This window comes from Pogoniulus pusillus, chromosome 29 (genome assembly GCF_015220805.1).
Source record: "Pogoniulus pusillus isolate bPogPus1 chromosome 29, bPogPus1.pri, whole genome shotgun sequence".
NCBI lineage: Eukaryota > Metazoa > Chordata > Aves > Piciformes > Lybiidae > Pogoniulus > Pogoniulus pusillus.
Window position 1 is genome coordinate 10,518,978 of NC_087292.1, and position 27,761 is coordinate 10,546,738.

General features: G+C 40.9%; 1 long non-coding RNA gene across 2 annotated transcripts in view; it reads left to right on the plus strand.

The window, feature by feature from the left end:
* The window catches only part of LOC135188106 (uncharacterized), a 211,518-nt gene that overhangs the window by 172,527 nt on the left and 11,230 nt on the right, over positions 1–27,761 (plus strand). Inside the window, exons 3-4 of one of the 2 annotated variants that reach the window (XR_010307565.1) lie at positions 8,235–8,430; positions 9,634–9,718. This is a non-coding gene — a long non-coding RNA (uncharacterized LOC135188106). Of the gene's footprint in view, positions 1–8,234; positions 8,431–9,633; positions 9,719–27,761 lie in introns of those variants that run through there. The other variant, XR_010307564.1, reaches the window with a different exon arrangement.

The following is a 27,761-nucleotide window of genomic DNA, read 5'->3' on the forward strand; positions in this document are numbered from 1 at the left end:
GTACAGGCTCTGTTTAATTTGGTAACCTAGACTGTGGTCCCTTCTGTTAGAAACAATGGCAACAAAGTGGTTGTGTGAAAGTCTGCTTCTTCCAAAAGGTATAGAAATAGCCCATTTCAAGTGACAGAACAAATTCTGCTTTAAAAGTTATCAGAGCCAGGCAGGTATCTTCAGAAAGGAAACAAAACAAATGGAAGATCACTGCAGTTGTTCATGAGTACATAGTAGGTGGATTGTGATACGCTGTGGGCCAGGTTCTCCAGTAGTGTATTGGGTTGCTACTACTGTACAGCACAAAGGAGCAGGAAAACTTCTTTATCACTGTTGTGGGGATAACTGTATGCTTGGTAAAAACTTTGTGTGTTTCCTCTAGAGCATTATTTAAGCAACAATTCATTCTATGCAGAGCAGAAAATTTTCTTTGGGTACAAAGAAATCAATGTCAGTAAACAGAATGTTAAAGAGTTCAGCACTTAGTCTGAAGCTTAACTACTATTTACTCTCCTGGGATAAACCCCAAGGTCTCTTACTCAGGCAAACTCTCTTTGATACCAGTGGTGTTTGCTTGAATGAAGACATAATTAAGAAGCTCAAGGTGTGGGTCATGAGACAACCTGTAAAGACATTTAGCAAGGATCACAGAAGCACAGGATTCACATAAAGACCCTGTATCTCTAAAATCAATTGATTTTAGTGAAGTCACTTGCTTATTTGTTTTTATCCTGGAGAGCAAGAAATAGCAAGTCAAGATAAATTAACTTCACGTAAATTCCAGGCTATAATTTGATGTGCAGCTGTGCAAACAGGAATAGAAGACAGATACAGCTCTACATCTTTTAGGATACTATTTGTTTGCACAGGAATACCAGGCACCTACACAGGGTGTGAAGGCAATAACAGTAGAGGAATTGACCCTTTTTTTTAAGAAAGAGTGGTGAGTCAACCTCAAAATCAGGCAAGAAGAATCTCTAATGTAATCAATGTTTAAAAAAAGGGAAGAGACAATTAACAAAAATTTAATTTCCTGTAGCTATTCTCTTGTTTGGAAGGTGGAAACAAGCTGACTTTAGAAGGTTTAGCTGATCTTGGAGCAGAAAGAAAGGTGCTGTGCATCATTTTATGGCAGTGAGAACAGGAAATCACTCAAGTGCAGCTACGTGAGTGGGTCATTGTTGTTTTGGTTTTGACTCATTAATTAGTTTAATGTAACTGAATACTTAGGCCAGAGGTGACCACCAATCCCACTTTAAGCTCTCTGAGGAAGCTTTTGCAATGCTGCAAGGGTCCAGGGCTCCTGAGCCACTGCCCTGACTCTAGCAACAGGACAGATCTTTTGCATCCCCACAAATTGCTGTCCCTCATTGCAAACTGATTTCCATTAAATACTGTCTGGAGATCTTCACAAATCCTCACATATTAAGGTCTACCTCACAGGAACAGTAATGGGTGGTGTTCTAATTAAACAGCCAGGAATGGAAGGAGCAGAGATCTCAGCTCTAATGGATGAGGAAGAGCTGCAGCATAGAGGGCACAAAGGTGGCTGCTTCTCTCCCACCTTTATTTCCTCCCTGGACCTGAACACAGGTCCCATCAAACAGAAGCTAGCTCCCTTTTCCTTGGCAGTGCCTAGCACAGACCAGCTCACCATCAGGCTGGTGATTGTTAGTAAATCCCTGCCTGGCAGCTAACTCCCCGTGTTCCTTAGCCCCTTTTCCACTAAAAGGTGCCTGTTTGCAGTGGCTCAGCTCTCATGAGTTAGCTGTCCAGCAGTGCCACCGGGGCTGCAAAAGCTTGTCAGCAGAGTTGCAGCTGAGGCTCTGAATATCCTGGGATGTTTCTGAGGCATCTCAGCATGAGGATTTCTACCAATTTATGGTCTGTCCATAGTGAATCCAAGATATTCAAGATGAGGCAAAAGACTCCAGTGAGCACTGCTGCCAATGTGCTGCTTGAACCACTCAGCTGCAGCCCTCCAGTAAGGAGTTTTTAAAACGAATTGCTGAGAGTCAGACTATTCTTCTGGAAAGTGGAAGCACAAGGGTGCCTGTCCTACAGGGATGGCTTGAAATTGGGGAAACCTGCTGCTTTTCCTTCTTTTCTCTACCAGGTGAGTAAGCTACAGCTGCTCTCACCCCTCAGGTCAACCCCTTGGGCTGCTGAGTAGAAGTCTCAGCTTCAGGATCTAATATCCCAAATGGTGGACGTGAAATGGCTTGCTATGCAAGTATCTGTAGGAAGACAGCCATTTGCAAGAACAGGAAAAATGGGACTCCTCTAGTCCTCTAAAAGACTCATTTTCTCTCTGTTCCTTCCTGTTGGAATGTGTGAATGAGGATCACATCGGGGTAGGAATCAATACCAGTGAGATCTAAGTTAACTGAAAAGGACTGAAGCCAGGTGGCTACATAAACACCTGAGCCATCTCAACCTCCCTTACAGTGATAGCACAAAATAAAAAGGAAGAATAGTGCCATACATTTTCTTGTCATGATATTCTGAGGCACAAATTTAATAGCAAGTGATGAGTTCTTAGTGTGATTGCCTTCAATACAACAAGGAAAAGAAACCCCGAAGTGGTTCACTGATTAGGGTTCTTTTAAGCAAAAGCATTCTTCAATAAACAGTTGCATCAGCTAGGAAAGCAGGAAGCAAAGGGTAGAAATCAGATGTCCAATCAGAATATGTAAGAAATTCTGTTTAAAATTGTTTCAATGGAGAAAAATTACCTTTTTGCTCTTAGAGAAGTATATTCCCTTCTTCTTTCTCTTGTCTTGCTTTCCTGGCTTTTAAGCCACTTCCACTTTACAGTGGGATACTGGAGAACCCCTGCACAGTCATATAAATGATATTGACTTTTTCTGAGGAAAAATGTGGGGAAAAAAATCCCTCTTTTTTTGGTCCATGTTGTACTGTGATGTCCCAGTGCATCTCTAAGTAATTGCACGCTTCATCATCCAGATCACAAAGCTATGAAGAAAATAGAGGAGACTTTTACCTGTAGGATAAAAGAGGGATCAGATGACTGAAGTGGAAGCAGTCAGAGAGCACAAATGCAGGAGTTTGTCCTGTCAGTATCTAGCACCAAGCAAAGGAAATGGAAATGAGCTACGAAGCCAAATGATAAAATGTTTCTCAGCTTATTTTAAACAGCCTGTTTCCAGTTACACTTACAGCCTTGGTTAGATTCATTCTTCAGTGTCCCTCAGTCAATATTCTATTTATCATTCAGCAGCCAGTGACTACAATCCATCATCCCTGAAAATAAATAGTAGAAATTATTGATTTAAGTGGGTGCAGGAATGAGAACTTGGTTCACTACCTTCCTGTTAACTCTGTTGCTTACTGTAAATTACTTGAGAAAAGTCCATTTGCTGTATTACTTGTACCCATTTAGTTCTGTTTTCAACGCTGCTCAGAATTGCTTTCTCCCCAAAGACACAGAGCATCATCACGGAATCCATGGATTAGATCTCCTTCAGCTGAAATCAGCCTGTGCAATTCTGGTCATAGTTATTTTTCAGAACAGATTTGTATATGTCTCTGGGTATTTTAAGAAGTACTTTGTTGGTTACTAAAGCAATCAAGTCCAGACAGTCATTTTTGTGATTCACTTCAGCAGCATGATATAAATACAGTAACTGAGCTTTCCAGCTTCATTTATAACCCTGAACACCCACTCGGCTGCCTTGCTGTGACTTCTTCCACTGCCTCCAATTCGATGTTTGTCAGCTCCTTAAACTGGAAGAAAACCCACCCCATGCACAACCTAGGTGTTTTTGGAGGAAGAGCCTGATGGCTCTCTTTGTACAGAAAGGACCTACTTTCTCCTCAGTTGATTTTATAGGTTGCTGCCCACACCGAGCCAGCCCGTTTATCACTCTCATCCTCAGCCACTCTTTCTCAACCTGTCCATAGCTATATTTTGCCTTCCCAATTTGTTTAGCTCAAGATTTAGGTGGACAGAGGCTGCCGCTCATATAAATCCTGATTTCATTAGTGACAAAGTATTGGGCAAAAACTCCCTGCAGCAAACACTCTGCTCTCCATCTCCTGCCCAGGCTAACTAGGTCTCCAATGGTAAAAAGAGCGTAGGATGTCTGGGGCCCACAGAAGCATGATAATAAGACTTAGGAAGAAAGTGGTCCCTGCGAGACCTCATTACAAGCATTTCCAGGGCTAAGTTACTGCTTCAGAGAGTGCAAAAGGCTTCTTTACAACAACTTACCCAAACCAAAGTGGGTGATTTCACCCTGGATCTGTCTTTCACTTCTTTCATAATAGTAGCACAGTAAGACTTGCTAATTGGTACATAATGCAGTTTGTCATATATTTCTGTTCTGCTGTCATTATTTTTACCATCAATATGAACCCATCTTAACACTGAGGCATAACTGTCTCCAATTAACTGATAAAAAATGACATCCAAGTGAATGTGCAGTGTAAAATTGTCCTCATCTATCTGAATACAGTGGGTTTTTCTCCTCAGTAGCTTTCCTTTAGAGACAAACTAAAATCATGAGATGAAATTAAATAAATAAATAAACCAGCAACATCTCTGTTTTCACCAAGTAGATAGATGATGTTGTGTAACATATTTCAGTAGGAGTGAGAAAGATATATGTTACCTGTCCCATTACCTGAAAGATAATACAACTATATTGCAGGGACAAAAAAAGCTCCAATGGGATAAAACCATCTAGAAGTAAACCAGGATCTAGTCTTGGCATTTTTGGAATTATTTTGTTTCAAAAAACATGAATTTTGAGAGTGATATCTGGTAATTTAAATTTATCTGCATGTATAGGTACAGGTGTATGTGTATTCATCTTTATATGAAACATATTTTGCCCAGGTGGCCAAGAGAGCCAGTGGCATCCTGGCCTGCATCAGGAGTGGTGTGGTCAGCAGGAGCAGAGAGGTCATTCTGCCCCTGTACTCTGCACTGGTTAGACCACACCTTGAGTACTGTGTTCAGTTCTGGGCCCCCAGTTTAGGAGGGACATTGAGATGCTTGAGCGTGTCCAGAGAAGGGCGACGAGGCTGGGGAGAAACCTCGAGCAGAAGCCCTACGAGGAGAGGCTGAGGGAGCTGGGATTGGTTAGCCTGGAGAGGAGGAGGCTCAGGGGTGACCTTATTGCTGTCTACAACTACCTGAGGGGAGGTTGTAGCCAGGAGGAGGTTGCTCTCTTCTCTCAGGTGGCCAGCACCAGAACGAGAGGACACAGCCTCAAGCTGCGCCAGGGGAGATTTAGGCTGGAGGTGAGGAGAAAGTTCTTCCCTGAGAGAGTCATTGGACACTGGAATGGGCTGCCCGGGGAGGTGGTGGAGTCGCCGTCCCTGGAGATGTTTAAGGCAGGATTGGACGTGGCACTTGGTGCCATGGTCTAGCCTTGAGCTCTGTGGTAAAGGGTTAGACTGGATGATCTGTGAGGTCTCTTCCAACCTTGGTGATACTGTGATATTTATATCTGCTTTCAATACAAAGAGTAAATGGGTAACTCTTTATTATCAGAGGCTCTACTTATAGCAGCTTAATGTTTCCCTGAAGTAGGAATAGAAGTTGGATTTAGAAGTTGAATACTTTTAAGTTGGTTTGAATCAAAGTGCACGTAAACTGTTGAGAGAAAATGTGGAGGCTGAAAAGGAGATGTGGAAATTCCTATTCCCAACTGCTCTTACCAGGAGGACTAACAAGTCCTCTTGATCCATGTTACAAAAGAAACAGTGATAAGCAGCAGACTTTGTGCAGATCCAAATCAGCTGTATACATGAAGGATGACAAGGTGTCATTGCAGGACCCAGGCAAACTTGCCAGAGCTGTGAGAGCTTTAATGTTTGAGGTTTGAAAGAGGAGTCAACACATCTGCAGCCATATGTAGCAGTACAGTGGGTCTTTTAAAGACCGCAGTGGTGTTTATGATCCTCTGTGGGTGTGTAAAAATAGATAGCAGTAGGCATTTAAACATAAAATTTTCTTCTGTCTATGTTCACCTTGTCTGAGCTCAAGATCAAGATGACACACACTCTGCAGAAGAATTTTCTGCTGCCTCATTTTGTATTTACAGACAAAATGGCCTGAAGAGAAGCCACGTTTATTTGCAACTAAAATGCCATCTGCTTATGTGCGACAAAAATATAGTCTAGTCATATGGATTTGGGGTTAGCATGATAAATTTAATTATCAGAAAGTAAAAGAGCAATTCACATTTGGAAACAGCAAATTTCAGCAGAACTCAATATTTAATTTTATGCCATTTCCTGAAAGTTCAATAGATGCTGTGAGTTCCTCCCAAACTGAATACATCGTCTGGTGCAAAACTGTTGAGCTGCTGCATTTATGAAGCATAATAAACTGTAGCTTATCACACACACCCCCCCCGTTGTGGCTGCTAATACACATTGGAAAGCTTCCTGCAATTTCATCATTCATACTTTTGTGTCTTTTATCAGTGGCTGCCCACAGAATCATGTAACTTAGCTTAGGTTACCCAAACTAATTTCGCTACACCAAATTAGGTTGGTGGGTTTGGTTTTGGTTTTTTATTCCATAAAGTAGATGTGTGCTACATATGGTCTAATATTATAGTTCATCAGAATTGATTAGAATTTTTTAGTTATTCTATTACATTAAAAATATCACTTTTATTTTTCCTACCATAGTTTCTTAGACACAGCTAATATCGAGACAACAAATAATTACTCTATGAGAAGACCAAAAAGCCCCAAAATTGTGTCTATATTGAACAGATGTTCTTCTCTGTCCTGATTAGTATCCACATCACTGTGAAGTTGAACATTTCCTTTTATTTCTCTGTGTGAAACTTTATAGTGTCAGTGTTGGGGTTTCTCTTCAGCCATCACCTTTTTGGGTTCCTCAGACTTAGCTTTCACACATCCAGACTCGGTACAGCCATGCCCAGTAGAGCACTCACTGTTACATAACGCAATGCAGCTCTGTCACTCTTCTGTTCCCTGAATGTATGGTCAAGCTGTTCAGCAATGTATATCTTTACTGTGCTACATGCTGAGATATGCTCTAGTTTAAGGATATCTTTTTCTAACTACAGAAAAAGTGTTCATTTGTCAAGCTGAAGAATTTCTGGGCACTCTCTCTTCCGACTTATTATTTGCTAAGTGAAGACTCTAAGATTTCCATGCCAACTTCGGTGAGACATTAGTGCTTCTTTGAAGCCACTAAAACACTGTTTTGTTTTTCTCAGAGAAAGACCTACCATATGTGTGTAGTGGGCTGCTCAATCTCTTCCTGAAGGCTTGAGAGATATGGTTGATCCCAGATGGACCAGATTCCAAACCAGTTCCATCTCTCATAGCCTGGAGAAGAGGAGACTGAGAGGGGATCTTCTCACTGTTTTTCAGTATCAGAGAGGCAGGAGGCAAAAAAACAGAGACATAATCTTGCCAGTGGCATCCAGTGACAAGGGACAATGAGCACAAACTGGAACCCAGAAGGTTCCAGATGAATATGGGGACATGTCATGCAGACTTGTCAATCTAATTGAACATACTGCTTAACTATTGGAAGTACATACTGTTTCATCTCTCTAGTATAGATGACATGACCTGGGTTCTTTTGTCTCATTCACCACACAGGTTCCTGCACTCTCCCTCTGGGACAAGGCAGGCTTTGTTGTAAAATTTTGGTTTGGTTTCCAATTGTGTTAATGAATCTTCTTAAATTTTACCAAATGAGGTGTGAATGTTTCTCAGACATTTGAATTCAAGCCACAAAGTGACATAAATCCAAACCCACTCATCTGAAACTGAAAAAGTATCCTACAAACGAGGGGAGGAAGGGGAAAGAAGGATAGAAAAGTTGGTGGCAGATGTGCTTATGATAGATCACTGTTTTGAACAGCAAAAAGACTTTGTGTTTATACAAGCTTCTCTGTGTTTTACCTTCTTTATATCACTTCAATTTAATTTTCAAGTACTGTCCCACAAATTCAAGTAATACAGCTCATGACTAGTCTCCTTTGCCCAATTTAAAAGAAAGCTGTTTCAAAACATCAAGTATTTGAGAACAAGCTCCTGTCAGGGGCAGGAAAGAAAAAAAAGGAAAAACCCAGTGACTGTCTCTTTGCTGGGATCATTTCTTATTGATTCAAAAAGTTATGTCTCTACTATCTTCCACATTTCTGGAGAATTTCAGCTCTCATCAAGTTTCTTCCCTTTCTTTTTATTTTTAACTGGAGTATTCTCATCTTTCTCTACAGGCCTGGTATCTACCTTGCTAATCACTCAGAGGCTGACATATCCTTTGTTCAGTGTTTCATCTCTAACTGATCAGCTTAATCAACGTACTTCCAACTGTTTCCTGTGGTCCTTTGTAAACAAGCAGCAGGATTTTCTCCAGAAGATGGATTATGCATTTTACCTTTAGTAGGAGTTCTAATTTATCTCTGAGCACTGGTGAGTCCACGATCTCTTCCTCTACCATACCAGTTTAATTTAAGATCAGTACTTGCATTTCTAACATTTAATATATGCTTATAATCTTGTTTGGATTTGGTCCCTGAGAATTATTTTTAGTATTTAATTTCCTGCACTTTCTGGGGTTTTTTCCTTCTAGGATAGTGTAATTCACTGTTTAATTGTTCTTGAAGAAAAATCATTCCTTTCCTAAATTTTGGGTTATTTTTTTAGTAAACTTAATACAGAGCTCTTTTAAACATGAAGAATCTTCAACTTTGTGAGAAGTCATTAAAGTTCCCCTTCTGACTGAAGGCAGAACAAACAGTTTCCTTTGAGTACTGAGTGCCCAGACCAATGTGCATCTTTGCTATCATTTAAAAGAGATGAATAATAGGGTGGCAACTAAGACTTTAGATGAATAATAGGGTGGTAACTAAGACTTTAGATGAATAATAGGCTGGTAACTAAGACTTTTTCCCCTCCCTTTTCTTTTTTTCTTAGCTTTGTAAAATATTGCTAAGGGGTTTCTAATAGAACAAAAACCACAACTCATTAACTTGGGCAGGTTTTTCAAATGCATGTGACCAGTCGGTATAATTCTGGATGTAGGGAACCAGAAGGCAGCATGCCTAACGAACTTAAACTTACGTGCAGCTCTGATCTCTTGCACAAGAGGGGGTCAGTCTGAGGCAATTCCTAAAGAAATCAGTAGGAGTCTCAGCTTTTGTGTCAGAACTCCTTTTGGAACGTCAATGAAAATTGTCACAGATACTATAGCACTATCTCTTGTATCTATATCTATGTATTGCTCTTTACAACTACCTGAAGGGAGGCTGTAGACAGATGGGGATCAGTCTGTTCTCCCAGGCAACTAGCAATAGAACAAGGGCTGCCCAGGGAGGTGGTGCAGTCACCGTACCTGGAGGTGTTCAAGAAAAGGCTGGATGAGGCACTTAGTGCCATGGTCTAGTTGATTGGCTAGGGCTTGGTGCTAGGTTGGACTGGGTGATCTTGGAGGTCTCTTCCAACCTGCTTGATTCTATGATTCTATGTATGTTGCAATAAGCATTGCTTTAGGTACATACCCTCTGCATTGCTTAGAAGAGTTAAAGCAGACAAAGATGTTAAATTTCATTTTGCTGTTAGAGGGCTTTGATTGCTTACTAAACCGGTGGAAAAAGTCCCTTTTTTTTCATCTAGGATACTTGGGCATCCAAACCAAGTGAAGATGAAATTTTGTCTAAACATCAATAAAAATTCCCTGTCCCCCCCCTTTGAAAGGACTATTCAATCTTTGAGAGAGATTTCATAATAAAGGAACTCATATTAAACAGAGCTTAAAATTCTCTGCAGGTAAAAGCTGCATCTTCCAAAAAATAAACTTTACACTGAATTTGCAGCTGAGACTTACTTCATTCCAGGTCAATCCTATATTTTGCTGGGTTTGCACAAGAATAAAATCATGCAAATTACATACTGCTAAAGAAGTTCCCTAGCTAGTTCCTTTTCCTATCACCTTACCCAGCTTTCCAGTGCCTCTCTAAACCTGCACTCTATTTTGCACAGAATTGAATGGTTTCAGATGTCTTTTACACTCTGACTGTATATTTGGGCAAAATTTCCCATCACAGTTGCAGCATCAGTGATCAAACTATAATTGGTTGTGATCTTATGCTCCCAGTAATTGTGTCTTCTCTAGCTTGAAGGTGGATAAAACTTCTATTACACTTTGAAGGACTCAGACTTCAACTCAGTCTTTCTAACTGAAAATTATGAAAAAGTGGGGGAAGCAGAATGTGCTCAGCAGGAGCAATATTGCCTTTGAACAGAAATGTTTAATACTTTCAGTTTACATTAAGGCCTCAGTCTTTGTTGCCAGTGTATGACACAGGCATAGGCTTTAGATGCAGTGGAAGGATTTTCTTTTCCCAGATGGCAGAATATGATTAGCAATTTTCTGTGATCTATTCTGATACACCCATTCATTCCAAGAAGGATTCATGCAACAGAGGGAAACTTGTTTTGTTCTCAGCCCTTTCTCAAGCTCTCTCCCAGTGCCTCAAATTTGCCGGGCAACATGCACTCTCAGAAGTGTGCTCCTTCAGAAACACCTCTACAACTTCATCTCAGCTTCACCCTGTGATTCTCTTTTGTCTGAAACCCTATACTGCTCCAGAAAAGAATGATTCCTTGCTCTACCCTTCATATAATTTCTTTTCATTCCCTCTGTTGGTTTGACACTATGCAGTTACTTTTTTTTTTTTACATGAAAGCATGGAAAGGTACAACTAAGTCCTAAAATATCTATAAATGGTCCAAGGGAATGCAAACAAAGGAACATTAAAAGGATCTTTAAAATGTAGTTTAATCTCCATCAAAAGCTAAAATATAAAATGCCCCTCAGTAATTTCTGCATCAAGCCAAAAGTCCTCCTCTCACCTGCGGTGAGCAAACTTCTATTCCAATATCCTCTGCTGGCACACCAAAAATGCTTAGTGTAATTAATTTACTGCTGCTTACCTAACATCACACATTTCCTAGCTTAGATGTTTCACAGTAGGACTGATCTCCTGTCTCCTGCTGCAGGAATGTTCTGTTTGAAGAGCAGAACATGGCTTAACAGACTCATTAACTGTTTATTACAACTGCTGGTGCTCTGATCGATGCAGAAGCGGTTCTCCAGTAATCATAAATGCAGCTGCTTTCAGTTTGATGTCAAATGCTGTGCAGCTCAGGCGTGGAAGCATTATCAGGATTGAATCTCTGGATAGTGTCCTTCATTCTAACTGCCTGTCCATCTACATTCAGAAAGGTCTACCAGACATTAGACATAAGCATCAACCTCTTTTTGGTGGTTTTTTTTTTAGAGGTTGGGGCTGGTGTAGGTTTTATTATCCAACAACTTTTATTGCTAATTTTATTTTCTTTGGAATTTGAAACATGTGAATACCCTACTGTTCTTTTTTATTTTTGCTCCCTTCAGTACTGCAAGCTGCATAGAACTGCTTTAGTTCAAGTCTCTGTTTTCATTATTTTTTCTGTGTCCATTAATGCTCTCAGCTTTTCTGGCCCCTGCCAGTAATACAGGCTAAGTTAGCTTTTCCCACTGAGTGTGGCCACCAGTTCTTGTTGGGAAAGGTGGCAAGAACCCTTCTGTTGAAGTGAAGGAATATTTTTCCTTTAGCACAGACAGATTTTGATTGGTTTAAGATCTGAGTCCAATGGTTTAGTGGTGATTCCCCTGTGCAAGACAAAATAAAATTCCATACATGAAGTTATATCAACACACAATGAGCACAAAGGAATATAAATTAAAAGATAGCACACCAGTTCTTTTGGTGCTGTAACTGAAATGTTACATTTCATGCTACTTTTCCATCTCTTGACTGAAATGAAAAGTAAGGACTTTCTCCTCTATATAGTTCTTAGGAAGGAAGTCGCTTGCATATAAAGGCAAGAAGAGAAAAAGGAAAGATTTAATTCAAAGAAATCTGAATGTGGTATTGTTCACAATGCTGCAATGCCAAAAAGACCTTGTCCTCTTCCTCCCAAAGCACAGTGGCTTTGCTTAAAAAAAAAAAGAGAAAGGGTACAGTAGAACTGCTATGAAGCAGGTACTCAACCCATCCAGGTTGATTTTCTGTGCTCACATGCTTGAAGAATCTGTGCAAAGTAATTAGAAGTGTAAAAATGAGGGAAAAAAATAGAAGTATAATAATTTTAATAAGATTTGAAAGGCATATATTAATTCACATGCCTATCAAAAACCCCAAAGAACATTTCAACAAAGAACATACCTAAGGGTGGCTGGTTCCAACTTTTCCATTAAGCGAAAGTAGATCAGTGCTTTCTTGTTACGTGGTCGGAGTTCAGTAACTTTGGCCCCACTGTATTTCTAAAGTGTTCAGATCAAGTTAAATGGCTTCACATTGTTCAGCATCTTTCCAATTTTCTGCTGTAGAGGAACAGACAGAATATGTGCCTTGTCAAGTGCAAGAAATGGTAGGATCAAGTGTTGAGTTTCAATCTCAAGTTTCAATCTGTTTCACATCTTCTGATATACAGTATCTTTGTATCTGTGGAAATAGGTGGGTAAGCAGCCTTTATTCTAAGGCTTCATGCTGACAATAATGCTAACAGTCCAAAATAATATAATTCTCTGAAAAAGAAGCTTGAAGCTCTGAAATGAGACACAACAGAGACTCCTTGTGCTGCTACTCAGTGAAGCAGTGAGATAGGAAGGAAATGTATGGGTGAAATGATGCTTTTAAGGCACTAAGATGACAGCCTGTCTTTGTGTATTTTGATTCTTTTGCATGTTATTAGGAGACTACAATCAAAGCAGAAAGTTTGGGTCCTCTTCTTCATGTAACCACTAATAAGATGTAGAGTATTGTGTGAAGAATGAGATGCAATACTTGGATTTACAGAGAATCTCTTGATTTATTTTTTTCCTGTCAATCTATTCTTTAATAAGGAAAGATTGGTGTGAGGGTCCTGGCACACCACCTGCTGCTTCTGTTAAATGGATGTCCAAAGCAAATATCTGATTCTTTATCTAATCAATAACCCAAATCACCAGCTCTCCAGTTTGGGTTCTTTCACAGACCAGGAGTCAAGGATTTAAATAAACTCCTCCATCTTCTGCTGCCTCAGACACCCTTCCAGGTGGCTCGAGGGGCATGTCACTGCTCTGCTGGTTTGCAGCATACTCAGAGCACTCCTAATTCTCTGGCCACGTGGACTGAGGCCAGAGGACTTTTGTTGCTCTTCCCTTATCTTTATGGAAGTTGCCTACACAGGACTTTTTTCCCCACACTGTCCTACTTGAACCCCATGTGGACCTCAAAATGCCTAAACAGTAGAGCCAGTGGTGAACTGGAAGAGGAATTCCTCCTTATTGAATTGAAAATGGCTTCAACAGAGCTATCTCATATCTTAGATTATTACTTGCCTCATGCTTTACTTATTCAAGTGCCTCATCAATGACTCACTTTGTCTTGGGTAGTTACAAATTTTGATGCTAATTTAAAGACCACTGAAGCTTAAGTAAAGACTCTTATTTTACTATACAGTAGGAAGAGAGAAAGTACACTTTTGCCCTCACAAAGAGGTAGCTCTTTCAAGTTCAGGGACACAAAGTTTGCATTTGCTTATGCTGCTCCTTCTCAGGAAAGTATGTGGGTATAACTGTATGTTTTAGTTTGTCTTATTGTTTCAGTTAAGTTAATTCTCTTCCATGTGTTTCTCCTTCAGGAAGTCTTATCCACCACATTTGACAAACGACTCAAGGTTTTGACCCTCTGGAGTATCTGTGGTTCCCAATAATGTCAGGTAGAACTGTGCAGACAGAGCAAGGCAAAGTCTCTAACGCTTCAAAGAGAAAGGAGGTGGTTGATAAGACAAAAGACAGAAAGTTATCTGAGGGAATGGTCAACAAAATGAATCTGAGGGAAAACTAGGATGCTGCTAAAGGAAGTGTTTTTAGGGGGAAAAAAGGGACAAAATTATGGAATGGAATAGTCTAGATCACAGTAGTGCATAAAAAGGTGGAATCTAATTCAGACACAAGATGAGACAAGATGGGAGTGAATTTCAATAAAGAAAAGCAGTTGCTATAGAAAAGACATTTAGCTGATCTCAGGAAACTATCTAAGGTTTTAAAATGAGTTCAATAGCAAGAAAAGTATCAAAGTCCTTAGAGTAGCACGTAGACATTAATGAATAATGACAGCTATTGCAAGGACTGTGAGCCATCTGCTTTTATGTAAGTTAACAGAAGTTTTAATAATGGTTTCAAGTTTTAGTAAAGGTTTTAGCAGTGAGATAAATGTAGTGGTCTTTTGCCTTCAAGAAAAAGAAGACAGATGATCCAACTAGTTACTCTGTGAAATGGTAAAATCTTCAGATAGGTATCTGGAAGTACTGGTTTTCATACTTCATTTAGTTGTTTTGCAAGCACTTGCATATTTTCTCCTAAGATTTTGCAAAAGATTGCAACTCTGGGTAATGCAAGCAGACAGATATATGCTGGTCAGCACTGCAAGGTGTATAGAGAGGGAGCACAGAAAGTACATAGCCAGGGCAGGAGACTCTCTTCAGCAGAAAAAGTCTCCCTGGAAGAGCCCACAAGCCAGAGGCACTGTTCTGTGGCTTGCTGGGTTCAGAAACTCAGCAGTTCTATGTTCATAGGCCAAGGTTCACTTGTCTTGAATGTATGTATGACCTGTATTCATAGAAATTCCTAGGTTTATGACTTGACCCCATCTGTTCTTGAAGGGGCTCACTGACTTGTCAGGTTAAGGAAAAGGCTGGTCCTAAGTTCAGGTCATTCCAAAAGAAAAGCAAGGATATGATTGAAGCAATTTGTACTGGCTTTTCAGCATCCAGGCTATTAATTTACATGTGCCCTCCTCACATCACTGTTGTAGTCAAAGTTTCTGCTTCATACTAATTAAACTTTCATTGCATAATTAAAATGAGAAACAGTAGAACACCCATCTCTACTGCCTTTGTTAAAGATATATCACTGATGATGTGCAACATTGCTGTTTACTTCATGAAAAAGTATTCTTTTTAGTCGTGGTAAATAACATTTGATCTATATGCTATTGCGATTAAACCATATTACTGTGTCCAGTTCTGGCCTCCTCAGTTCAAGAGAGATGTTGAGATACTGGAATGTGTTCAGAGGAGGGCGACAAAGCTGATGAGAAGCCTGGAGCACAGCCCTGTGAGGAGAGGCTGAGGGAGCTGGGAGTGTGCAGCCTGCAGAAGAGGATGCTCAGGGCAGACCTCATTGCTGTCTACAATTACCTGAAGGGAGGCTGTAGCCAGGTGGAGTTGATCTCTTCTGCCAAACAACCAGCAACAGAACAAGGGGACACAGTCTCAAGTTGTACCAGGGGAGGTATAGGCTGAATGTTAGGAGGAAGTTGTTGCCAGAGAGAGTGATTGGCATTGGAATGGGCTGCCCAGGGAGGTGGTGGAGTCACCATCCCTGGAGGTGTTCAAGAAAAGCCTGGATGAGGCACTTAGTGCCATGATCTGGTTGATTGTCTAGGGCTGGGTGCTAGGTTGGACTGGATGAGCTTGGAGGTCTCTTCCAACCTTCCTGATTCTATAATTCTATGAATAAGCTATGCTCTTCCAGATATATCTCACTTCAGAGCAAAATCACTTTAAATTTCAAGTTCTGCAATATTCCTAGAGAGGAAAACTGTATGCCTTCATTGCCAATTGAAATGGGTGGAAGTAGATCCCATCAATCTTTGATTTTCTTTAATAATTCATGAAATTTTGTGAATCAGCAGGTAATTGATTCTTACAGACAAGCCTCTGAGCGCTTTCTTAGTGTATTCCAGAGTTCCATGAATTTGTCTCTGCATATAACAGTTAATGCCTTTAAACAGGGACACTAAAAAAGTTCCACTTTACGTACAAATGACCTTTTAAACAGCACCTATGATTGATTTGCAGTAGATTAAATAACATCCCTGCACTTCCTGGGATTTCAGTTACCTGACAGAGCCATCTCTCACAGGTTTTCTCAAGGGATTTTGAGCAAGCTATTCTCAGGATTATTGTGTATCCAATTAGAATTGTCTCTAACAAAATAGTAAATTAGAGGTCTTCTTTTTCTTTTGAGATGTTATCAAGTTGTTAAATCATTTGGTAATTTTTCCTTCTGATCTTTCTTTGTTTTGGTCTACTCACAGCTTGTGATGAAACCAGGGCTGGGGTTGTACAGCCTGGAGAAGATGAGGCTCAGGGGAGACCTTATGGCTCTCTACAACTACCTGAAAGGAGGTTGTAGCCAGGTGGGGGTTGGGCTCTTCTCCCAGGAATCCAGTGACAGAATGAGAGGACATAGTCTCAAACTGCACCAGGGCAGGTTTAGGCTGGATGTTAGGAAGAAGTTCTTGCCAGAGAGAGTGATTGGCATTGGATTGGGCTGCCCAGGGAGGTGGTGGAGCCACCCTCCCTGGAGGTGTTTAAAAGTAGGTTGGATGAGGCACTTAGTGCCATGGTTTAGTTAATGAGAAGGGTTAGGTGATAGGTTGGACTCAGTGATCTCAGAGGTCTTTTCCAACCTGGATAATTCTGTGATTCTGTGAAGGTATGCTGGGCAGAGCACTTTCCATGAAGGACTGTGCCTCCTGCTCCCTACCTCCTTTCCTTTCAATCTTAAAACATCTATATCTTCAAATCAGTCATGGTCCCCCCATATCTTAAACCCCTTGTGGGTTAGGCAGTTCAGGGTGAGATTGTTCACACATCCGCTTGACCCTCTATTCTAGTGAACAGCCTCTGGCCTCCCCACAGAGACAAGATGTCCACATCTGCAAGGCAGTGCAGGAGCCATTGCAGTCTGAGGGCTGCCTTCCTCTGACTGCTCCTTAAGGCCACTCTCCTCAGCAGGTCTTCTGCTGTCTCTTGAGAACATTCAGCCTACAGTGAACAGCATCTCACTGCTGCCTCTATTAACTTTTCACCTGCATGCTTTGATGAAATGCCAATGAATTTATTACTTTAAGATACATCTGTTGTATCTGATAGGGTACAAACTCAGAGTAAGCCTTTAGAATCAGTCAGGGTTGGAAGGGACCACAAGGATCATCTAGTTCCAAACTCTCTGCCATGGGCAGGGACACCCTACCCTAGATCAGGATGTCAAGAGCCCCATCCAGCCTGGCCTTAAATGCCTCCAGCCATGGGGCCTCAACCACCTCCCTGGGCAACCCATTCCAGGCTCTCACCACTCTCATGCTGAATAACTTCCTCCTCATGTCCACTCTGAACCTGCCCATCTCCAGCTTTGCTTCATTCCCCCAGTCCTGTCACTACATTTGCCTTACAATGAGTTAAAAAAAGCCCTCTTGTGTCTTTGAAGAAAACATTCTTTGATCTTATTTTTGCATTTTGGTTACAAAGTTGAACAGACTAATAAGTGTTCTAAAATAACCATAGTTAATGAGCCAAAACAACCTCAGGTCTTTAGGTTTATCAGAAGTTTATTAATAAATGAGATTTAATGCCAGATTCCCCATCTTAGCTTTGGTGATCTACCTTGTTCTTCTTTGTTCTTCCTCATTTTCAAAGCAAAAGTGATGGTAGCAGTTTCAGCAAGAAAATCCTCACCATGGCATTAAGACCAAGGGGTATACAATACCCTGGAGAAAGCTTGAAATAGATGTAATTAAAATGGCCTTTTCTCCTTGAAAAATTATTTTCCAGTCAAGCACAACCTACTGCAGTAGTTCCATTACAGAAAAGTCTTCATTATAAATCCTGTCTTACAGATTCATTGATTTAATCAAAAAGATCATCTTAATGCAAATGCTAATTCTTCATTTGGGGAAAGCAAGGCACAGAGGCCTTGAGCAAAACTCCCAAGCTGACAGGCACCATGACCCTTGAGTTCCTCATCAGACCACACTCCTTTGGCCAGGATCTGCATGCCATGATAACAAATGTCCTGTCTGTTTCCTGTGCACGTTACTAGCAGTGGTGTAGCTGGCATATAACAGGACTGAGGATGGAGATGTACTTCATTGGAACTAATCTTTGCACAAAGACTGGGGGAGGAAAGACTACCTGTATTTCATCACTAATCATAGAATGGTTGGGGTTGGAAGGGACCTCAAAGATCATCCAGTTCCAACCCCCTGCCACAGGCATGGATGTTTCCCACTGGAACAGGTTGCTCAAGGCCTTGTCCGACCTGGCCATGAACATCTCCAGGGAGAGGGCATCTACAACCTCCCTGGGCAACATGTTGCAGTGTCTCACCACCCTCACTGTAAGGAACCCTTTCCTAACATCTAGTTTGAATCTCCCCTCTTCCAGTTTAAACCCATTACCCCTCATCTTGTCATTACAAGACATTGTAAATAGTCCCTCCCCAGCTTTCCTGTAAGCCCTCTTCAGATCAGGTCACTATAAGGTCTCCTCGAAACCTACTCTTCTCCAGGCTGAAGAGCCCCAACTCTTGTAGCCTGTCCTCATAGCAGGGTTGCTCCAGCCCTCTGAGCATCTTCATGGCCCACAGATATTCTTCATAGCCTTGGCTCTAGGATTTACATATTCACAGCAGTGTCAAACAGTAAGAAACCTGAGGCTTGCTGTTAGAAAGGCTCATATCACAGAGGGCACGACAGCGTAGCTGAGGATTCCTTTTCACTTTTGCATATTGCAGGGCTGAAATTCACTTCAAGGAGAACTTGTACTCACAAAATGTATCTCCAGAAATTGAATGAGAGGCACAAATCAAAGCACCTGTACTTAGCTACATGAATATTACTTTCAATGAGAGAACTTTTCCTCTTGCATGTACGACCCCAGCTCTAATCAACACCAATCTAAAAAATGGTGTTCAGGACCCATGCCTGCTTTTCTTGATGAGACACCAGCAAGTGATTTATTCATTTGCAGATGAGCTATTAGATGATATCTTCCTGTCTCTGTATGCATTTTCCTCAGAAGAACTTAAAAGTATGTGCAAATATGTGCACCTTTGAGTAGGTCTATGTGACGTGAATTAATATGGTTGCAGCTTGTGGGTGGAGGGGATGATATGTGGTTGTGGGATGAGAAGTAATGTGGACACTGATTTGAGTGAACCCATGGGACAGGCACTTCCACCTGTAACATCAGTAAAGCTATAAAAAAAAAAAAACCTTCAACAATTAATTCATAATCACTTTTAATCTAAAGTGTAGACCAAATCCAGTTTCCATCCTTGTCTCCAGACCTAAACCAAGACCCTGTAAAGTTGTAATTCATTCTGAAACATCCAACATAAAATGCAGTACTGACATGAGCAGCTCTGTATATAGATATTGGTTTAGCAGAACTAAGCTGGTTTTGGTCTTGGGAGGCTGTTTTCAAGACACTGGAAGGGAATCTGGTTTTTATAGGACTAGGATACCACACCCAGGCTGTATCTAGAAATCAGCAAGTACAACTTACTCTTTCCAGATGACAGAAGAAAAATTATAATGCTATGTTCTTATTCACTGAATTTCCTTCCTTCCTTCCTTCCTTGACACCATCTTCCTTTCCACTTTCCTGGTCAAGCTCCTTTCTCTTGTTTCCATTAACAGTACCACAAAGCATAATGTTTCTGCATTTTCTTTGACAAAAGTACAACAGTTTTGCAATCAAGATGTTAGTATGAACTGAGCTTTGTCCTGTCCCACTCAAAAAATCTGGGGAAGGACTTTTCAGATATCAGGGAGTGACAGGACTAGGGGCAATGGAGTGAAGGTGGATATGGGTGCATTCAGGCTGGATGTGAGGAGGAAGTTCTTCAGCATGAGAGTGGTGAGAGGCTGGAATGGGTTGCCCAGGAAGGTGGTTGAGGCCCCATGGCTGGAGGCATTTAAAGCTAGGCTGGATGAGGCTGTGTGCAGCCTACTCTAGGGTAGGGTGTCCCTGCCCATGGCAGGGGGGTTGGAACTGGCTGCTCCTTGTGGTCCCTTCCAACCCTGACTGATTCTATGATTCTATACTCTGTCTGCTATCCAATTCTGCAAACACAGAAATGTGTGTCTTTGAAACCGATGAACTTAGCCACACAAGTGAAGTTGCTCTCTGACTGCACTGCTAGTGGGATCAGATCCCTAATTAATGAATGTAGTCTTGGTGTTTAGTAAATTAAGATAGAACAGAAGATTGTTGTCGATACTATTATGTCAGGGAGTTGAGCAATTAGCGCTCAAATTTCCATTTTAGTGCTTCGTTCAGCTCCTCCTGCCCATCTTAATGATTACGTTCCCTAGCTACCAGACATCCATTACATTGTACATGTTGTCTGCAGCATTGATATACAGTCCCATCAACTACTGTATAAGCTCTTATTTCACCTTCACTAACATGGTCTTCATTATTGAATACTGATGAAGGCAAAGTAGAAAACCAGTCTCCATCAACTTTCCACACATGGTGTGAACAAAACTGATGAAAACTGACTCATCTGTGCCCACTTAAAAGATTAGTGTTCTACAACCATTCTTAATTACCTTTTGGTCTTATCTTTGAATTCCTTCCCAGCTTTACTGTATCCAATGTCTTCCATCATGTAATACAAACCCTTGCTTTTCTGCTGAGCAATCGGGCACTTACTTCATCAGCAATGAACTTGTCAAGTGAAAGTGAGAAGAAAAATCTGGCTTTGCTATACACAATAGAAGTCAAAGGGCTTCTCATGGCACAGAACTACTACACAGTCTTTATAAACTGTTTCTTGCATCCTCACATTCTTTATTTCCCTGCCAGCAGGACCTTGTGGTGTCTTCACTAAGCACAGTGTAGTTGGAAGTCTTGAATATATTTGCCAGACTCTCTTACCTTGTAAGTTAAGGATCCTTAACACTTGTTCCACATGCATCTTCTCTTGCTTTGTCTTCTGCAGAGACAAACTCCCTTTATCTCTGTGGAACAAATTATCTTAGAGCCAGGACTGATTCCTTGCCAAAACCTGTGAGGAAATGCAGAGGAAAAATATTCTGCATTTTGTGACACGTCTTCACTTTGTGACTGACAGGAAACTTGGACCCCTTTTGCCACGCTCTTTGGCTGAACATGCTGATAGTAGATTGTTCTGTACGGGGCTTTTCTTCTTTTTGTGTTCACAGAGAGGCTTACAAGGGACTTGGGTTTATTCTAAGATGAAAGAAGTTTTTTTTTTCTTCCCTTGCAAAAAGGATATGGTTTTCATTGTAGAGCTGAAAATAGACATCATATGAAGAGGGATGTCAGTTGGATGAGAAGAGCATCTTTCCATCATGTGGCTGAGGACATAAGCCACAGAGTAGTGCTAATGCAATGGGAAGTCTTGCTCTTCTCAAATCTTGCCCTTCAGTTCTTATTGTGCATTGCCAAACATCACAAGTCATTGCCAGATTATGACAAGGTCAAGATAAAAACTAACAGTAGAAAGCACAAAACTGCCCAATCCTGTCAACAGACCTGTCAGAGTATAAAGGAATTCACTAAGCGATAAGATGCCAAGGTGTAGGAAATGGTAAATGATAGGCCTATAGTATCATGCCTGCATTTAGCTGAAGTGTATCAGAACTGCAAAAGATACCACTTGAAATATACTTAGCAATGTGGAGCATAGGAGCCTAACTACTATTGATAACATTAAAGATATACAAATGTACATATCCAAATGCCACAAATCTGACAAGATGTATAGAATATGCTGGTTTTGCACAGGGATTGAAATGAATAGGCATGGCCTTTTCCTGGCTTACCTTTCAACATCATGAATTCAGCAGGCTTGCAAAAGAGCCTCACTGGGATTTGTTTGTGGGTTTTTTTTTTCACATCAAACACAACAAAAGTTGCTCTTTTTTTTTTTAATCCATTCCCAGTAGTCTCTTAAAAAACAAATATTGTAACAAGCTGTATTCCCTCTGAGTCATGGCACTAGTAGCAGGTTAGCATCTAGATTTATGTACAAGCAAGCATCCACCCTTGGATTAGATTTTCCAGCAGATAGTCTTGACTTCATACGCAGCAGTGATGCTCAGATCCAAATAGGGAAAGCTTAGTCAGAACGAATAGATGGTATTAATTACACTGCATTCAGAATGCACACAGCAAGAGCTTCCTGTTCAGTGGTTGATTTTCAGCTTCTAGCATCCCTTGGTCAAATATGCACACAGGTAGGATGATGAAACACCCTGCATCCCACCAGGCACTCGCTCAATTTAAGATTCTCTATTCAGTAGAGCCCAATGATAATATTTCACAGGGGGGTGCAACAGCTCCACTAAGGAAAATTATCTGTTCCTTTGGAGAGTATTTTCCTATCCCCTGGCAACCAGCTACTAACTAATGTTCTCAATCTCTTTTGTGTTCTTTTCATACTTAAGTTCAAGTTATCCATTTGTGCATCTACTCTCTTCAGAAACAGCAGTAATCTCTGGGCCTGCACACTGTGAGTATTGTACTTTGAGCAATATGGATTGTGGAGCATGTGTTCTGCTGCACGTGTTTTTGAGCCTTTCCCTACCATTAAACTCTGCCTGTGTTGCAGTATCTACAGGGACAGAGACAGGCTGAGCTTCTCTGAATTCCTAAATATTTTGTATAGATCTTCAAGTGCCTTGGAAGTTCTTTCAAGGTGCCCTTCTTCCACCTATGTCAGCAGAAATACACCTGAAACCTTGCTTTCCTGGTCTTCTTCTAGGGCCTGACTCTCTAGCAAGGAACCAGTGTCCAAAATGAAATCTCCTCCATCAAAATTATATTAAAGTACAAAAATGCAGATTTCTTAAGAGCTTGGGATGTGGTAGGTCAAGTAATGCCATTAGGAAAATCCTTCCAAGAGGACAGCAGAACAGCTTGGAGCTGTGTGCTGTGCTGTTCTGTCATCTTCTCCCATTCTGGGTAGCAGCCAGAGTGAGACGGGAACACGTGGATGAGTCTGGCATCACTTGCCCCTTGAGGGAGTAATTGAATGAGAAACCAGTCTTAACAGCCACCAGAAGATCACTGCTTAAGAATTAATTTTCTGATAAGAAATTATGACCTTTTCAAGTATTCTGAATTAAGTTTAGCCCTTGCAGGTCTGTGCTATAGGCAGTGGCATACACTACTGCCCCAGGATTGCCTATAGTATTTATAGATTACTGAGGTGTAACTTGGAGGCCTCTGAAATACCTCAGAGGAGGAAATTTCCTTAAAAACATCTCCTAGTCATACAAACACATACATTTTAAAATGCCCAAACATGCAGCTTCATTAAAGAATAAATTTCCTTTTTGAAGCATAGCTTTAAGAGGCTGCTGCTAATGCATGGACCTCATACACAGGTCGGGGAAAGGGGAAAAAAGTTATAGCAGTAAGCAGAGAGAACTGTATATTGGGGCTTTGAAATAAGTGTGAAAAGCCTCCACTGATTTGAATCAACAGTAGACAAATCAGCACTGTGGCAAGACCTCAGCAGCCACAGGACCATTGTCCTGATGTTATCTGCAATGAGTTTAAGAAAGAGTAAAAGTCAGACTGGGAACCTGTAAACTGGTACAAACTCCCCAAGTGGAATTTTATTAATTGCCTGATTTTCAAGTTAGCATGTTGTGACTTTTCAAATATTAATTACTGTGAGTAGTAGCCTTCAGTTGCTTAACTGTCTTACTCTGAATACTTCTTGCAACTGCAACTTCTGTGAACAGGCAGAGAGGCCATGGAAATAGGTTAATAAGAGGTTGCCTTTCAACATTTCTTGAAAGCCTGGCAGAGCTTCTGCTTGATGGAGAGCTTGCTATTCAGATGGTGATGCTAAACTGCAATAAAAGACATGAGGTTTTATAAAGTTTCTAATGTTTTTAAAGCAAATCCAAAAGGTAGTGATGAATTGTCTAGGTGTCATTCATATGTGCTGAGAATGCTATTTCCCCCTAGATTACTGGTTTTCTAAACCTGTGGCAGTACTGCAGAAGTGCATCTTACATTAGAATAACATTATGAAGAGTGCCAAAAATGGTTTTGCTAAAGATACAAAATGCCAGCATTAAAACAAACAAGCCCAATATAATAATCTTTTAGCCTTTCTCCTCCTTGCAGAAAAAAAAGGTCACAACTAATTATATGACTCTGTGTGATATTTTTCAAAGGGTGTTTGTCTTTTTCAGTATCTGGATTGAAATAGGGGTTCAAGCCTATAGGTTTGTAGCAAATAAATAAATTTTCTACTGGAACTGTTGTTACTCTTGCACTGAAGTTCTCAAGTGCAATAAGAAGCAAGAAAGGGAAGTTAGAAGGAAAAGAATCGTAGAATCTACCAGGTTGGAAGAGACCACCAAACTCATCCAGTCCAACCTAGCACCCAGCCCTGGCCAATCAACCAGACCATGGCACTCAGTGCCTCATCCAGGCTTTTCTTGGGCACCTCCAGGCACGGCGATGCCACCACCTCCCTGGGCAGCCCATTCCAATGCCAATCACTCTCTCTGCCAACAACTTCCTCCTAAGATCCAGCCTAGACCTCCCCTGACACAACTTGAGACTGTGTCCTCTTGTTCTATTGCTGCTTGCCTGGCAGAAGAGACCGACTCCCAACTGGCCAAAGCCTCCCTTCAAGTAGTTGTAGACAGCAATGAGGTCTGCCCTGAGCCTTCTCTTCTCCAGGCTGCACACCTCCAGCTCCCTCAGCCTCTCCTCACAGGGCTGTGCTCCAGGTCTCTCATTAGCTTCGTTTCCCTTCTCTGGACACATTTCAGCCTCTCAACATCTCTCTTGAATTGAGGAGCCCAGAACTGGACACAGTACTCAAGGTGTGGCCTGACCAGTGTTGAGTACAGGGGCAGAATAACCTCCCCTGTCCTAATGGCCACACTGTTCCTGATACAAGCCAGGATGCCATTGGCTCTCTTGGTGTGTATGGATGTGCCTGTGCTCTTGCCACAGTGTCTGCTGTAGGCAGCTCATCACTAATTTCATTCTTTACTTTCTCCTAACCCCACTTTCTGTGTCCTGGCTTGCAGAAATGTTTCTGTTGCACTCCTGTTACGGAAATCAAAGTGATCATGAAAGTAAGGTCAACACCATGCCTCATGGGCACAAGCAAGGCTATTATTACAAACAGTTTAACTTAATGCCACTAGACTTTGCTAGGTAGATGTTGTTTTGCAATGCTTAGTTCTTCTATGTCTATTGCAGACTCCAAAAGTTGATACATTAGGATTCATTTATTTCCAGTCTTCTTTCTAAGTTTTTCTCAGGGAAAAAAAAAAAAAAAAAACAAGACAAAACAACCAAAACCAGCCAACAAAAAAACAAAACAATACAATCCAGAACCAACAAGAAGTTGGGTTTTTTTAAAGATTACCATTGATGGCTTGTGGTTTGTTTTCCCCTATAAGATAGAGCTGCATTTTCACTTGCAAAAGAGCTGCAGGATGTTAAGAATTCAGTGTTCCTCAGTTGTTTGCTGTAGCCTTGCCTGATGAAAAGCAGCACCAGATGGGTAAAGCAACATTGAATTGTTGCAACATAAAGGAATATGGATTTGCTTAAACTCCCTGCTGTAAATATCTGCCTTAAGTTCTTATTTAAAGCCTTTTTCACCTGAAAGTTTTAACCCAGGTACAGTAATTGCTGACCCAGCTCATACAAACCCACGCTCTGAGGCTACGTAACATATGCAACTTGGGCTGTGGCTGAGAGCAGTTAGTGCCAAGCAGCTGTTGCCCAAGCTGTGATTATCAGTCTCCATATATTTGCTAGGACAAACCAAGGATCAACAGATTTTAATTCAATCAATCCTGAAAGAAGAACCTAGTCTTAATTCCACACATGCATGTACAATTTCAGGTCCAGAGAGTGCATTTTCCTATTCAGCTACTTTCTGAAACTGCACCTCTTGAACCATCTGCACATAATCCACCACACAATGAAAAGAATTAGCTGTGTGCTTTAGATTGCCCTTGGAAATGGCACTGCCATAGTGCATTTGGATTGCTTTACCACAGAGAACATCAAACTCTGATCACTCAGAATGTACTCATATCCACTTGATTTTAATCTGAATAGAGGTTTTAGAACAAATGCTTCTATCAGTGAGACAAAACTCCGATCACAAACCTATTCAGCAGAAACGGAGAGCAGAGACTGTAAGAACAATTTATTCTAAAGAGATCACACTTAGGGATGTAGTGGGTTTCTAGTTCCTCTCCTCTTAGCAATAAAAGCTGCACAACACAGCTGAAAACCTTCATGAACTGATCTAGTTAACAGTCCTTCAGTCATGCATTCCTCACTACATATATGGTGCGAGAACCAACAACGAAAAAACAAAGCACGTAAATGAGTGCAGATATTCAGGCATATGCTAATCAGTGCATGACGTTTGATGGCTATCTGCTAGCACAACAGAGAAAACCAAGTGGTGGTTTTTAGTTAACCTGGTATCAGCTCTTTCAAGAAAAAAGAATACAGCAGCTGCAAGGTAGTTCTGGCCCTGGAAACTGCGTAGTGGAATGGATTTATTTTTATTTGATGCAGCTCTCACCGATTGAGGCACAGCAAAGAAAGTTTCTATAACACCATATCTCCTTTTCTCTTTTCTTTTCTTGGCTGTAAGCAGTGTCAGCTACTTCTTTCATATTTAAGTATTACTTCTGAATTGGGTGTTTGTTTATCAAGTTGGGAAAATTTAAACAAGTTTTGCAGCACATTATCAGACGACTTCTGCATTGCCTCGAGGAGATATTAAAAACAGAAAGTCAGGCTCAATTCTAATTTACTTCTAAAGCAGTAGGAGTTCTTGCATGAGTTTTATTGCTCTGTAGTTGTAATACAGTGTAGAGTTTTCTAGGAATCTGTTGTATTTTCTTTTGTTTGTATTGCTTAGCAATTTTTTGCATATATGGAGGAAGATCTGCTCAATCTTACATCCAGGTAGAGACACTTCTTCCAAATTAACATTTAAATGTATAACAGGATAATCAACAAATGCATGATAATGATAACCAGGTTTGTACAAGATCACAGAATCATGGAATGTCAGAGGCTGGAAGGGACCTCAAAAGATCATCTAGTCCAAACCCCCACCCTGCCAGAACAGGATCACCTGTACCAAATCACAGAGTTCTTCTCCTGTTACTCATGTTATATTATTTTTGTTGTTATTAATTTTATCAGGTTTTATTTTGGCCTCTTTTAAAAGCTTTATTCCTCCTGTAACAATATACATAATACATGTTACAAACTTTGCTTAATAATAGCCTTGGATCGCTGTCATTTGCAGTGGAATCAATCAAGTCAGTGATACACAGTGGTTCCCTGCATGAGTTTGTAACAGCCTTATGCTATGAGATGGGAAAGAAAAAGTAATGCTACAGCATAAATTTTGCTGCATTGCTGGAAAGCCCACCAATGGGTTGGGTTTATATTTACAGCTGCGCTATCGTGGTGGTTTGAGGCCAATGGGAATATTGGTAAATTCCACTAGTGTGGGAGGGTGGAAGTTCCTAACCCACCATAACTTTCACTTCTAACGTTGTGGTAAACTATTTCCAAGCACCATGGTATTGTGCAGGAACTTGTCAAAATAGGTTAACTTGTCCTGTAAGTCTTCATCTCATTTTTTTCCAGTACCACACAATTTGGTTATTAGGATCATAGGCAACTCTCAAATGTGATGGTAGAGAAATGACATTTTTTGTAATTTAAATCACTTCAGATCACCTGAACAACTGATTTTTCAAAGCAGAATGACAAATAATCCTTTGGTAGGCCAGATCAGAAAGCAGTTAGGAGCTTTGCTCTGTTGCATTTGTTGAGGAAGCCAAGTGAGAGCAGCAGTAACA